Source organism: Vigna unguiculata, chromosome 6 (genome assembly GCF_004118075.2).
Source record: "Vigna unguiculata cultivar IT97K-499-35 chromosome 6, ASM411807v1, whole genome shotgun sequence".
In the NCBI taxonomy this organism is placed as follows: Eukaryota; Viridiplantae; Streptophyta; class Magnoliopsida; order Fabales; family Fabaceae; genus Vigna; species Vigna unguiculata.
Window position 1 is genome coordinate 12,923,308 of NC_040284.1, and position 16,742 is coordinate 12,940,049.

A 16,742-nucleotide genomic window follows, 5' to 3' on the forward strand; every position below is an offset into this window, starting at 1 on the left:
GATTCCATAAAACATGATCACTACCATGTTCATCCACGCTCTACATCCTCAGATGGTGACCTTAAGATAATCCTTGCTACCACAAGCCACAACTCGTGGTTCCACCTCTACAAGTCACAACTTGTAGATACATTACGGGACTATCCTGTTACGGACCACCATCTGTAACGCTAGGTTGAGTTCCCAATATGAACCACAATTTGTATTTTCAACACAAGATTTACAACCTCACTAGCCACAACCCATTATTTTCCTAATCAAGTGGAACCCATCCATATGGGCCACAACTCGCATACTCAAACTGGTTTTCCAATATCACTAGGACACAACTCGAGATCACCGCGTGTTTACCCTCCATTTTGAGCCACAACTCAAGGAATGCCTTAGTAAGCTTCATCCTTAAGGTGTCATGTAAAGCATTGTAGAACACGCACCAATCCATTGGAACAACCCGTTGTCCCCTGCCTAAGCGCCGCCAAGCGAAGTTTGGTTGCAGACCGCTTAGCATAAGGCTTTCGCCGCCAGGCGCCACACGCTCTAAAAATCTTTGGATTTCCAGGTATCGCCTGAAAATCCTACACTTTAACGTGATGCATATTGCTCTTATGCCTATACATTTATAATGCACGCATACCATTCCCATTTGAAACCATATCCACCTTCAAACCCAATCACAAGTTAAACCTAAATTTATGAACTCCAATTCTAGTAACCAATAATGCATATCTCAACCACAATCAAGTCTTACTCACTGAATAACTACAATCACCCTTCCAACAACCCTCTTGCAATCCGATCATGAAACCTCAACACTTAGCCATGTAATTCCATCATACACAACATGTAGTGCCACTTTTCCCTGTGTTGGTGCTTGGCGGAAAGCCAGGTCCGCTAGGCGGTGCATACAATTCTAGGTAAAACCCAAAAATTTCTTTGCACCTATGACAACCCTCAATTCCCCATGTCTAGTTTCACAATCCAACAACTAATCATGCCTACAGTTGTACAAATACTCAACCTACATCATATCCACTAGCTTTTCAGTGCAATTCATACCGCAATTGATCCCCGAACATCAAAATCCCACTTTTCCCAAAATCCTAAAATGCACTTATGATCATACTCACAATGATTCAACCTATTCCTCGAACCACAACACAATTCAATAATTCTTAACAGTTCGCAATGTATCCAGTTGCTAAGAACCTTTTTCCCTCAATCTGAATAACCCAAAAACCACAAAACAATAAAAATGAGGCAATCTTGCTTGCGTCGCTTGGCGGGTATTCATCGCTGCCAAGCGCTTCATGTAAAAACCTAAAAAACTGGGTTACTCTAGTTGTGTCGCTTGGCGGCTAGTTCATGCCGCCAGGCAATTTCTGGCAGAAACCCAGAAACTAACAACAATACACATGGCTCGCCTGGCAGACCTTCAAGGCAGCAAAGTGGTTTTTGAAAATTTCTAGAAACACGAAAAGAATCCAGAAAATGGCAAGGACCAAAGATTCACATACAATACATACAACATCCAATCAATTAACAACAGATTAACGCCTAAAATTCCTTAGCCCATTTTTTCCTTAGCCCTTGTTTCCTTTCAAAAGTTGATTGCAACCCTCAATACTCTCTTTACTAGGTGCCCAAACTCTTTTTTCTCAATGCCAAATTCATTCCTCTAGTTAACTCTCTGAAGGCCTCTCCTTTCCTCCCATTTTCCACCCTAATTTAATTTAATTAATAATAAAAACAAAAATTATTATTATGAGGCGTTAATGGCAATGGCCATCAAATGCCATTAACAGGAGGTCCTCTTAGCCCTTCCATCCCTATGATGGCTAGGGTTTCTGAACATTTCCCTTCATGACCAAAAAGATTTTTCGCAAAAAGAAACCTATTTTTGCATAAGTTAAGGTTTGAACACACAATCACACACTTGCTAAGTGAATGCACAACCAACCAACCAATTCATGTTTCAAGATAATTCTTATACAACTAAGATTATATTATCATGCACCATGGTCAAGCCTATTTAAAACAATAAAACAATTAAATTAACACACAAATGACATCCACAAGACTCAAACCCAAGTCCTCTCTTAATAGCCAAGTACTCTCAACCACTTGAGCTAGTATTGTTCCCTATCACAACTCCCCACATTAAATTTCATAAAGATTCCATTATGGAAATTTATATTAAATAATTATTTATTTAATTATTTAATTTTCTCGGGTGTTACAAAGATGAGATCTTAATTCCTTAACCTTATATACTTCCTCAATTTGGCTAAGTACTTGTTTATTTGCAGTTGGAATGATGACTCTACTTCCTACTCCTAATAAATCATAATATTTTATCACTTTTTCTAGTTCTTCTGAGGTACCCGCATCATCCACCAAAACTTTCTTTTGCATTAAAGCTTTATAAAGATGGTTAGAGAAGTTCCTATGAGTGTCTACACCTCGAAATCTTAGAAAATGTCATATCTTTGTCTTTTAGACGAGTTAGAGGAATACACAACATCACTTATCATTTGTTGCTCAACCATTGTGCATTTCATGTGTTGAACCTACAAACTGCAATTATTATAATATAGAAAAGGTTTTATGTTTAAATGTTTTCTTCACATTTGTCCTTAACATTACGATTTGGGTGTCTAGAATGAGATAGTCAAAACTAATATGATTAACGTGTTGTGATCTTAGGAAATTTTACCTTTGAAAAGTTGTTTGTGCATTTGAACACAAAATATAGATCAGTAAATGATTAGAAATAAAAAGTCTAATAAACTTTAGATTACACTATGGCAGTGTGAAAGCATCAAAGGTTTACCAAAAGGAAACATAAACTAGACTAGCTTCAACTTTTTTGTTCCAAGATTAAAGACACTTCTCTCTAAATACTTGTCTGGCATAGATTTTTTTCGTTGTAGAAAGATTTTGCACATCCTCATATCCAATATGATTGTAAGTTTTAATGTTTCTGGATTTTAATCAATGAACAAAATTTACCTAATAAAATATAGAAACTACAAAAAAAAGTAACAAATAAAAACTCAATGTGAATACTATAATAAATTAACCTTCAACCTTAAAGACTGTGGGAAAACCTGAACTACATAAATAACACAACACTTAAGATCATAGATAAATATGAATAAACCTAAATTTCACAAACAAAACAAAACTTATGAATGGAATGTAGGGATCGCAAAAACTTAGGCCTCCTCTGCCACAAATTTTGACGTAGGCTCCACCACTTGGGCAGCCCTTAGAGCAACACACTTCCTAAGTGCAATGGATGTCACTGTCCTAAACAATGGCCCTTCTTGATCACCCATTAATCTCGTCCAAGTAAGTATGTTCCATAACCATCCATACTTTTCTTTTGTACCACAACCTCCACACTTCTCACTACTTTTTCAGTGATGTACTGAGTAAAACATATAGACAAAAGAACAAAAGGCTAAATAAACAATAAGAGAAGAATATATCTATTGTAGATAATATAATGTTATAAAAAAAATTAAAAGTGATATCATTAGTTAAATATTTAAAAATAATGAATATATCCCAAAAATATATTAATGTTCTTTTTGCTCTTGTATATATCGTTAAACAAATTCATATGACTATTTCAGTAACTAACTTAAAAGTTAAGTGTACATTTATTCAACCTGAACCTAAATTTTAATGATGTTGTCTATATTGATTACTTACATACAATAAATTCAAAACTGAGACGTCAACATAAATCTATATATAAAATCAGTAATAAATGAATCAAATGTTATTAAAAGACAATGACTTAGTAGTAAATTAATAATACATTTATTCCAATGCATATTTTTATTTCACTCAAATAGATTAGAAGATAGGACATTTATTTGAAATTCACACACCATATTTTATTTTCTCTATACATTGTGGCCAAAGTTCTTTTGAAATAGATAATATATAATATCTAGACATTATAATGTAAATTAAAGTGCATAGTAATATCACTTGCTTTAGCTTCTGTAGAAAATGTTGAGCTACAATAAAGGAGTTGCGCAAACACAAACTCCATTACCACAAATTATGGTGTAGGCTCTACCATTTTGGCATACCTTAAGGTAGCATACCCCAAGAGTGCAATGAAAGTCACTACCTTAGGCCACGAGCCTTCATGATCAACCATAGACCCCATCTAGGTAAGTATGTTGGACCTACACACACTTCTTTTTTATATCTCTTGATTTTCATTAATTAATATACCCTAAACAATATGGGACTTTACACTCTTGTATACTCTCCACCTGTACCAACTTGACCATTTTCTTATACATATGCTACTTTGCACAAGTACAAAGCACCTTCGATTTTTATAAAGAATTACAATTACAACAAAAATACATCAAGAAATTGTTATGGCCAAACAAATAATGAATGTTAGGTTGGTGAGAAATAACAAGTGCATACTACGTTATTCATAAGATAGGACGAAACAAGGTTATATAGTTACACACTTGTATACTCTCCGCCTATACCAACTTGACCATTTTCTTATACATATGTTACTTTGCACGAGTACAAAGCTCCTTTGATTTTTATAAAGAATTACAATTACAACCAAAATACATGGAGAAATTTTTATTGCCAAAAAAATAATCAATGTTGAGTTTGTGAGAAATAATAAGTGAATACTACATTATTAATAAGATGTAGGAGGAAAAAAGGTTATATAATTTCAAAATTTTGATATTGTAAGCTATTAAAATTGTCTCGCAACCAGATGGTAATCGGGTAGTGCATGTGAAAATTGATGCTTGCATGGTTTCACATATTTTTGAAAATCATAAGATTTTGAGAGGCTAAAAGCAAGGTACTAGTAGTGACTAGTTTCATAGACCTAAAGTTCTTATGACAAGAATTGTGGTATCTTCATAAATTTTACTTGCTTTCTACCTGTAGTAAAATAGATCTAGATCCTCTAAAATGAGTCATTCAACTTAGAGAGTAAAATCAATAATCTTAATAGTTGATATTGCATTCATATTCATATACATAAATTTTTCATTAGTGATTGAAATGGCTTATATCATTTTACTCACTCTAGATGAATCAAATCCTAGTAAAATAATTTGATACATTGAAACTAATGTATTAATAATTGGAATTCATTCTCATGCTAGTCCTATGGATTGTCTCCAATATGTTGTGTACATTATTATTTTTGTTGGATTTTTCAAATGCATGCATTATCCTTATTCATGAAAAACTTTGCCATGGATTAATATTCTTTAACAAGGGTAAGGGAAAAAACCGCATTTTCTTTTTCTTTTCTAAGCACTTATTTCACATCAATTTATTTTGGTTCAATTACTCTTTCGGTCCTTCTATTTGTCAAGTAATGTTAGTTTGGTCGTCATTTTCTAAAAAATGATTCAATTTAGTCATTACCGTTAGTTTGACTAGATGAAGTTAAAGTCAACATCAAGTGTCAATTTCTTGTTTTTTTGAATTTTTTTTTATTTTTTACACATGTCACTTCACGGTTGTGCCACGTGTCAAAATGATTCAATCTAGTCCCTATATATGTTTTTAGTATCAATTTAGTCCCAATTTTTGTAAAAATGAAACAATATTGCCCCTCCTTAAATTGACACTAAATTTACTTTTTTATAAATGTTATGGTGATATTCCTAATAAAATTAACGTTTTTATTAAATCTTTCTAGAAATATTTTAAATTAACTTTAAATTCTATATAAATCATTAAATTTTAGTTTTGTTTTGAACTTGAAATTTAGTTCCTAAACTTATGTGTGACAATAGTTATTTAATTTTTAATCTTCACTAAGTTTGTATAATATGATACTTTTATGATAAAATTGTTAATTGTTGAAATTAAGTTTGGGATTTAACTTTTTTTAATAATAAAACTAAAAAAACTTGTTTAAAAATATTTCTACAAATATTTAATAAAAATGTAAATTTTAGTAAGAATATCATCATAAGATTTATACAAAAAGTAAAATGAGTTTCAATTTAAAGAGAGACAATATTGCTTCATTTTTAAAAAAATTGGGACTAAATTAAAGCTAAAAACAAATATAGGTACCAAATTGAATCATTTTGACATGTGGCACAATTGTGAAGTGACACGTGTAAAAATAAAAAAAATTCAAAAATTCAAAAAATTGAAAAATTCAAAAAAACCAGAAATTGACATGTGGCGTTGACTTTAACACCGTTTGGTCAAAATTAACGGCAAGGATCAAATTGAATCATTTTTACAAAAACAAGGACCAAATTGAGACAATGAAAAGTTGGAGGACTGGTGTGACACTAAAGAAATACAAGGACTAAAAGAGTAATTTAACCATTTATTTTAGACAGATATTAGTTTTGCACATTTTGAAAATCATGTCAGAAAAAATGGAATTGTTTGGCAGATCGTTTCCTACTCATGGAACTTCAGTGAGGTGCACAAACTAATTCATAAGAAGGTATATAATAAAGGTGTTGTTTGTTGCCCCATAGAAGGCTAAAAAGATTATGGATTAAAGGATTTTTTTGTATTTATTGATGGTAAATTGCCACCATTGAATCTCAAATATAATTCCTAGTCCTTATGATAATCATATGTTACTTACCCTTTTATTTAGAAGTAATGCATCCATTAATAAAGCTATTAGCTTTTTTTTCCAATACAAAACTAAGAGACAAGATAAAATTAAGGTGATTTTTATTTTTTATTTACATTAAATATTTTTCTTTACATTTTGTATTATTGGTATATGTAAATCACAAGCATGGCTTTAGGTAAATTTTATATTTTATTTACTTTTAAACATAATAAAATAATTTGCACTTACTTTATTAAGGAAGAAAATGAAGAGATTATGAATAAATTAGATCATGTGATATTAAATGGAAATGTTTCTCACAATGGTGCAATTTAAATGAGATATTATCCAGATGGGCAAGTGTTGAAAAAATTATGTACATGACTAAGTCCTACTTGCATGGCAAACACATTGAGAAAGACATCTTTTGAAAAAAGAATGGAGTTGTCACCATAATTTATCAAGAAAAACTACAAAAAAAAAACCTACATAGGAAGTGGTATGCGAAACTAGATTTAGGTTTGTTCTAAGATGGTTCCTTTTAATTAAACTTGCAAAATTAATTTAGTTGTTAAAATATATTTTTTTCTCCAAAAATCAACAAAATTTTTTTATATTTTTTCAAACAAATATTTATGTGGATCCGATAATGATTGACTTTGCTCAACGTAATCTCATTACAATAAGAAATCAGGATTATGTAATTCTTTATTAAAAAAGTTATTTAATGGTTGTTGATATTTTTCAAATTTGAAGTTTTTCTATTTTTTGATATTTCAATATCTTTTTTATAATTGACGCTATTTAGAGTATAATGTAGTGTGAGCGACTATGCTTGATACTTTTACGAAATGCACAATATGAGATGATAATGTAAACTATATATCAATACTAGTGCATTAATTTTATTTCAGAGTAAAAGACTTATTTTATAAAATTATAAATGTAATTCCAATTTTAATAGAATCATTGTACTATATTAATGTTTTTGAAATTTTATATATAAGCAAAACAACTACATAGTATATGAATTGTGTATTATCATACTCCTCACAAGTTACACAATAAAGTTTTACACACAAAAAAAACATAAAAGTATTCTAAATTAGAGGAAATATGCAAAACATAAAAAAAAAAACTATACATATGCAACCCCTTTCTGTCTATATCACTCTTGAGCTATCTCATTGTTGAGGATCTTTACATGCACTATCATATGCTTACGTACAACATATGATCATTGCAAGTGGATAACCTATAACCCAACACAGGAAACAGGGTAAGTTAATAGTATTTTATATGGCCATCACGTAATATAAACTATTTTACATAACCAGAATTACTAGGCTTGAACATTTCACAATATATCATACATGATCAATTCATCAACTTTATAATTTTGACATAAACTATTCAACACTCAATTCTAGATTTATGCATTGAATGGGATACTCATGAAGTCCTACACTGTCATGTAATCATGAATTAAATTGTCACAACCGGCCCAAATTTACCATCTCTCAATCATACAACCGGCCTAAATAACAAAATAATTTGCACTTACTTTATTAAGGAAGAAAATGAAGAGATTATGAATAAATTAGACTAGGTGGAAGTAAATGGGATAAGTTTGTCATAGTGGTACAATTTTAATGGGATATTATCCAAATGGGCAAGTTTTGAAAACATTATGTACATGAGTAAGTCGTCGTTGAAATATAATCCAACTTATTTTCATTCACAATCAGAAATTAGGATTATGTAGTTATTTATTAAAGAAAAGCTATTTGTATGTTGATATTTTTAAAATTTGAAGTCCTTTTTATTTTTAAGATTTTAATATTTTTTTTATAATTCATGCCATTTAGAATATAATGTTGTGTGAGCGACTAGATGGATAGTTTTACAAAAAGCACAATATGAGATGATAATGTAAACATATATCAATACTATTGGGTTAATTTTATTTTCTAAGAAAAACACTTGTTTTATACAATTAGTATTTATTAAAGTAATTTTGAAATAAAAAGAGAAGATTATCAATACAAAAAACATTGATATTTGTGAAGGTTAAAATTACAAATTTTAGCGGTTAAAAATCGTTAAAAATGAAATTTCCGATGGTTAAAAAAAAAGTATCCATCACAATTACAAAAGTAAAAAATAGTTTGTGACAAAAATATTCTAACTACAGTTATTGTTGTCAGAAAAGAAAAAAAAATAACAACGATTAAAAATCAGTACAAAATGTAATCTAATTGATTATATTTTATCATGTTTTAATAGTTAAAAACGACCACAAAATATATCATATTTTAAAGGTTAAAAATTGACAAAAAATATATCATATTTTGACGGTAAAAAACCACCACAAATATATCATATTTTTACGGTTAAAAACCTACATATAATATGTCATATTTTTATAGTTAAAAACCGCCACAAAATATATCATATTTTCATACTTAAAAACCGCCAAAATTTATTTGAAATGTTTTTAAAATTTTTAAAATTCTAAAATATATTTATTAATTATTAGACTAACTCCATAATTATTTTTTTCTTTTCTATTACATTATTAGAAAAAATCAAGTTTTAATTAGTTATCTCATACATTTGGGCCTCTAATATACCATAATTGTAGAATTATATAAATAAATCATAAATAATCCAATTATGATATAATGACAAATTTTAACATGTCTCTCACATCCACCTTTGTGTTTCAAGAAATAACTAAAAAGGTAAGAAATTTTTTTATGCCAGATGTTTTATACATGAGTGTAATATATATATATATATATATATAATCAACTTAATTAACCTCCTTACTCAAACCCTAACTACAAACACAATTTAAATAACTAACCAACCTATTTGAGCACTAGGTTATTGTCATGCTAGATTACACCCAGGTATCCAAGAAAGACTAAACCTTGGAGATGGCTCTCCCTAGCTAACCAAATGCTTTCTTCAAGGCACCAACTCCAAGCCAACAAGTCTCCAAGGCTCCAAGAATCAATCACAAACAGCTGCAAGACTATGTAGTTCAAAAAGAACAAGTTTTCGAAAAGATTCACACATATTTCGCGCTCAAATTATGAAGTGTTACTGATCTCCCTTAAAAACTAGACTTTATAGTTTGTTTGTTTGTTAGCATATTCAACATGTTGATTTATCTGTTGAATCTGTTGATTTCGCTTGACTTAAGTGAAATCAACTAAGTAAATGATAATTTAGCTAATTAAATATCTTAATAACAAAACAATAACAATCAGTCAATTACCATGTTAAAAAACCTTTTAATAGACTAAAAGACACAAGTCAGTTATTCCATGTCAAAACGTCTTTAGGTTAAACTTAAATCTTCAAGTTTCAAGATCATCACATAATAGCAAAATAAAGCACACTTCATGCTTGATCAACACACCATTTCTTGAAGTCTTCATCATGTTATTGAGTCTTCATCAATATCCATCAATCCTTCATAACCTTATCAAGTCTTTATGCAATATCTTCATCAAATCTCTACACATCAAATTCATTTGTGCTAAAAGATTTTAGAGCCATTAGTTTTTGAACAATCACAACAAGTACAAAGATGACTCAAAAATTGTGTTCTCTTGTTTTTGAATAAAGATTGTGTTTTTAAGGTTGCATGTTGGCTTCGTAAATGGAGAACTGACTTGAAGTATATATATCATCCTTGAGTGTGCTTAAAATTCATGTTTTGATTCTTGATCATGTTATTTCTAAAAGTTTGGGGAATTAAAAGAGCATGGAAGTCGCATTTTATGAAACTATGAAGAAAATAGTGGATTGATTGTCGTGTATAAGGTGTGGATGTTCATAATTGTGATTCTTTTGTAGATGGCACCAAAGAGACAGACAACTTATGAGGTTCCTACCTCCAAGAAAGGGAAAGCTATTGCAGCTCCACCCAAAAAGAGAAGGGCACCCAACCTTATGGTTGTGGAAACTATAGAGGACTCCTCTTTCTCAACTCAAACGCCTTTTCCACGTTGTTGCATCAACGGGTAGGACAACCACAACTACAACTCCCACCTCAGCATCTTTTCTACCGCTTAGTCGCATCAGCCACAATTTTCTTCATTTTACATGCAAAAAACCATAAACATATCAATTTTAACTTTTTATAACTTCTTTACTCTTGATTCTATCATTAAAGGTAAAATGGGTTATTTTACTAAGATTTATGTTAAAATCATGCAAGATAAGTGTCTAAATGATATGCAATTTTACTAAAACTAGACATTTATCACGTACCCCAACTTTAGCTCTTTGCTTGTCCCAAGAAAAGCCTAAACACTTCTATAGAATGGTTTCCAAAAATTTGATCATGCTTGGCTTAAGAACTATAATTTTGACACTTTTTAATTTAACACAAAATGCTAAAATGAATGCAATCACAATATAGAGTCTCTCAATGGATTTTCAATTTTAAAGTGCAGAATTGTATCCTCTCAGGTGTTCAAAGTGTCTGCTCTGGCAACTTTGCAACTGTCCACTTAGCTTTGTATTTCATTTTTAACTACCATATACACACATTTGAAAAGATCACTAACGTCTTTTGGGCTTGTAACGTGGTTAGGCTATCAAAAGTTATTTGTTTTTCAAGATGTTCAAGACTCACTCCTAAAAAAGAAAACAAACAACATGCAAGTGCCATGAGTCTAAGTTTGTTCCAACCTTATTATTCTCTTGCATCTCATTTTCTTTTTCAATGACATTTCCTTTGAGCACACCTTTCATTGTATTGATTTAGTACATTCTTTTTCTGGTTGAGATGTCTCAATTTCAATTTGCTTTGATTACAATATGCATTTTTGGGTTTGGTTTTACATACCCCAACTTTGTTCCTTTTCATCCACTTTACAACTTACCATTTCCTTTCATGGCACACACACATTTGTTGAATATTTATCATCAGTAAGAAGGGTTAGATTACCTACATTTTAGACTTAGGGTGTATGTTTTAGGCCAACGTTCGAAAAGGGTATTTTTTATATTCAAAATCATGTTGGGCGGTTGTTTGGCTTTGGTTTATACAAAATATTTACAATAAAATTTTTCCTAGATCATTTCTATGTTGAACATGCTTAATGAACATAAAAAATTCAACACAAAACTAATGGCTCAATTACTTAGTTGTTTCTCTCAATCTCCCATGAACTATTTGGCTCACTCATCTCACAAGGCATGTTCACTTTTCTATGCTAACTCCTAGCCATTAATTGTCTTACAATGTGTCATATTCTCATTAAGCACTAATGGTTTTTCAATCTTTCCTTCCTTACACTCCCTAATTTTTCAAAATGGATTACAAAGAGTGTATTTAGTTTTGTGTTTTCTTAGTTCCTAGTCCAACCATGTTCCAAAAGTAACTCCTAAAAACATGTAGACTATGTATAAAAAAACTATTCTAAAAAAAGAATTTAAAATGTAGAAAATTTGAAAAGGAACTCTGTTTTTGGCTCATTCTTGCTCTCCATCAGATTCTTCCATTGCTTAACTACTAGAGTGAATATCTTTGTCAAAGAACTCTTCATCTTAAAATTTAGAGGCTTCAACATCCTCTTCTTCTAGTACGACTTTAGTTCTTTGACTATTTGTCCAGCTTCAATATTGGCCAATTATGTTTCTTTAACTACATGGCCAACTTCAGTACTAGTAAATTGTGTTTCTAGTTTAGATCCTTGACTTGGTTTGCCAACTTTAGTACTGGCTAATTGCGTCCTTTAAGTGCTAGTCAAGGATTCAAAATCCCCTTATTCCAATTCCCTTTGTTTGCGCAAACTTCATAAAATGTTTCAAGGTTAGCTAAGGGATATTCATGATCTTTACCTGAAAATAAATATGAAGAATTAGGTTAAGAAATGCAAGTTTAGTTTCTACTTTTCTTGTAGCAGGTGGAATGACAAATCTAGAAAATTTTCTAAGAGTTAGGTGCATGACACAATCACTTTAAAGTGTAAGGCCCTGCAACATAGCCCCAAATGATGATTTTGCCATCTCCTCTATCTGTTTGATCATCCATCTCACTTGTTGAAGAAGATATTTTATCTTTCTTCGCTCCATTCTTAGTTTTCCATTCTAGATTATTCAAAGATAAAATCTTTCGCACAATAAAACACATTAGAGAGAAAAATGTTTTCTTTTTAAAAGAAGTTCAAAACAAAATGATACACAAATATCAAGAACTCAAAAACCAAGAAAAAGGAAAACAGAAATAAGATTAATGAAACATTGGACTACATCCTAAGAGCGTTTGATTAATATCTTTAGCTCGACACCTATTACAATTATATCACAATCCCCATTCTCAGCCAAACCATCAACAATCCTTGAAGTTTTTGAATTGATTGATTGGCAAAATTCTTTGGCTTTGGTTTGTGTGTTTGGTAGAGAATTTGCTTCTCAACTGATTTGCAATTTGTTTAGCCAACTGTGCAACTTGTGATTTCAATTTTTTTATTGATGCTTCAGTGTTACTCTAGTCAGATATTGAGAATTGTATGAATTTGTCCAAAGTATCCTCCAGTTTGTTAGTTCTTTCATGTAATGAAGGATATTGTTTCCCTTGCTTTCATCCATATTCTTCTCTTTTATTTTTACAATCCTGTGAAAAATTGTAAGTATTTAATGGAGACGCTCTGTCACGGAATTCACCAAATGTCCACTCCAATCGGCGTTCCTCCGATCAATTCACGCAGAACACCTTCAAAACGCAGCAGAAGGCTCAACTCTCTTGTGTGGGGGAACCTCTCAGATTCTCACTAGTTTTGGAACCCTAGGAAGTAAAACCTCTACTAGGAATGGATACTAGGAATGGGAGCTATGAAAATATGGGTATAAACCTCTCAATTAATCAAAGCTGAAAATTACAAACAAATGGTTTGCCCTTTTTATCGATGAAAGGCAGCCAAGAAAGTAAACTAAAAGAAAAACATGAACAAGGTCTAAACATTATCCTAGTATCTAAGGGTGAGTAGCACGTGTAAACAAAAGCAAAACCCTAGCCAAGAAAGTGAGATCTGGAACCCTAAGTATGTGCGTTAAGGAAGAGACAAAATCCTAGCAGTTGGTGTGAAGGTGCGTGACGAGAGGAACCCTAGTAGAGGAGATTCATTCTTTGGGAAGCCCTCGTGAATGTGATACATACGCTGGAGTGTATTGGGCTACTGGTTTTAGGCCAAATATGAATTATGAAGCCTTTTGTGCGTTGCAGGTTGCATACGTTGGCTACGCGTAAAGAGGTTGCAGAGCTGTTAATTGGGCTATTGGAAAGCCCTCGGCCCAAACACTCATGAAGCTTGATGTGTCACAATGCAGGCCTAGTCCACTCATACACTTTCATATCAAGGTTGTTGTCTTGAAAATATTTCTGGTCCACTTAAAAAATAAACAAAACAATTAAAGATAGCACAAAATTATGGCCCAAGAAAAGTATAAGGCCAAAAACAAGTATTTATTTAATTCATACGGATAAAGAAAATGGGCTTAATCTATGGCCCAACCTATAATCCTCGGGGTGGATTCATCAGTATTGCTATAAGGTTTAGAAAAATTTAGCTTGCCTACACTAATTACTAAATTGTAGGACTAGTTTTGCTGAACCAAAGCTTTGACAGGTCATCAAAACTGCACCAACAAGTATCCTTGATCAGTTATGATTTTAACTTGCCAAGTTGAACTTTTAGTTGCCTACAACAAGTCTTTTATTTTCTATCCAACTTTCATTCAATTTTTTCCTTTAAGTTCAATGCTCAGAATTGGACTTAAATCACAACATCTAGTACCATAAGTTAAAAATCTTAAATCCACTTCAAACACAAATCAACACCTATGCAATTTGTTTGTTTGTTTCTTTTCAAAACCGCATCTTCCACAAATGTATAAAAGATATGTAATTATATTCAAATTAAAGATAATTGAATCAATAATGTAACACAAAAAGAATCAGCTCAATTGGATAAATGTGGAGAAAGTTATGCATCAAACAAGCACTATAGGTCAAAGTTATCCTATGCAATCTATCTGCTAATTTTGAAATTAATTTGCATCTTTCACAAAACTCCAAAAAATATGTTCTTATATTCAAATTAAAGATCATTGAGTAAAGAATATAATGAGAAAAAGGACTAGCTCAACTGGATAATTGTGGAGAAAGTTATGCATCAAATAAACAACAAAGGTCAAAGCTGCCATATTTCAATTTTACACTAAAAAACATATTTTTTGTAAAACAAAAAAGTCCCTTCAATAGCAGCAAATAGCCAAAATTTTCAAATAGTAATACAAATATGTATCATTTGAACTTACCTCTTGTTTGATATTTTTTGGAGAGTAAAATAGAAACATGAAAAAAGACACTTTAGAAAAGAAAAAAAATAAAACTGTGTAGATTTTACAAGTTTATTTTTAGAAGATATGAACAGATTTTCAAAGGAAATGTTAGTGAACTTTACAAGTATGCACATATTTACAAAAGTTTACAACAAACTCAAACTGATTACAAATTACTAGTTATATCAGCACAAATCCCCTAACAACGGCACCAAACACTTGTTGACTGCTGGTTAAAGGGCTAACTTATCCAGCAAGTGATTTGATTTGATTGTAGCATAACAAGGCCATATCCATAGGGATTTAGTTTGATAAATTAGTAATTTATAATCTATTCAATTTTGCAATAACAAAATGACAAATGTTTGATTGTTCGAAATAAAAGTTTGAATAGTAATAAAGATAGGTGATAAGTGATATGTGATAACTGATAAGTGATGTTCATTAAGATCTTGGGATTGAACTTGATTTCACTCACACGACTGCACTACCCTTGATCTATAAGTTATGTTTTTTGTCTTAGTAGTCATGGAAATACTCTTAAAAGTCATTATAACCTCATGTTTGTAGTATTAGAACCGAAGGGTGCCATACGCATGATGATTCCCATCCAAGTGGAGGAACCCATGCTTTAAGAACAAGACTCTTTAAACCAACTAAAATTGCATATCCATCTCTAGTATATCCCAAGCATTAGAAGATTTAATTGGATCTAAACATTAAACCAGTTCTCACTATTATCTAGTGTTGATGAAGTATGATGATTGGCCAAGTCATCAAAGCAATAAAAGCAAATCAAATAACCAACACATAAAACAAGAACATAATATATTGAATCAAGTGTAGTACAAAGAGTTTAGAGAACTACCTTTGTGGCGCTTAACACCATTTCTACCTCTCAGCCACACCAACCATAATTTCCTTCATTTTACATGCAAAAATCACACAAACATATTAATTTCAACTTTTTATAACTTCTCTACTCCTTATTCAGTAATTAAAGGTAAATGGGGTTGTTTTACTAAGATTTATATTAAAATCATGCAGGATAAATGTCTAAATGATATGTAAATTTACTAAAACTTGACACTTATCAAAGGTGCATTATGGTCGGTAGACTATAAGGAAGTATTTGTCGATTAATATGCTCATGGAAGATGAGAAAATAATTGAGTTCCATTGCACGATGAGAGATATAATTGTACAACAAATAATAGAGTTATAATGTGTGGCTGAATGCTCATTTGAGTTTGGAGAAGAATGGTCAACCCTAAAGGCGGAACAACGAAAATATGAAGACTATCACTCAGATTTGGGGTGACCTTTGTGTTTACCAGCATTCTTCCAAGTTCGCATGTGTCTGGCATAACTTTTGACAAAGCACAATTGCTTTATTGCATCATGAGAGGCTATATGGTGGACATTGTAGATATAATCACTGAAGAGATTTTCAAAATAGCCCTTTCACAACCCACAATTAGAAGAACAACAAGGCCATTAAGCTTCCCATGCTTAATCATGAGATTATGAAAGATGTAAGGAGTTTTTATATCAGATCACCCAAGAAAGAAATTAAGGCTCTCAATCCCTACAGTTTAATTAAGTGGTTATGTACTAAATTGTAAATATTAAGTGGTGATTATAATTTTGATTTAATAGGAGAATGCTCATTAAGTGAATATAAGGTAAGTGAGTCCAATGTTAAGAGGATTACAAGTGTAATGTATTTTTTTTCTCATTATTATTTGAACTCTGAAGGTTGTATCAA

At 31.3% G+C, this 16,742-nt stretch overlaps 2 non-coding genes across 2 annotated transcripts; both read right to left on the reverse strand.

The window, feature by feature from the left end:
- Positions 1-3,199: 3,199 nt before the first annotated feature.
- Positions 3,200-3,359, reverse strand: LOC114189269. Its single transcript, XR_003605587.1, has one exon. It is a non-coding gene; the product is annotated as a U1 spliceosomal RNA (small nuclear RNA).
- A 679-nt stretch (positions 3,360-4,038) lies between these two features.
- On the reverse strand, positions 4,039-4,198 carry LOC114189372. Its single transcript, XR_003605675.1, has one exon. It is a non-coding gene; the product is annotated as a U1 spliceosomal RNA (small nuclear RNA).
- Positions 4,199-16,742: the final 12,544 nt, after the last annotated feature.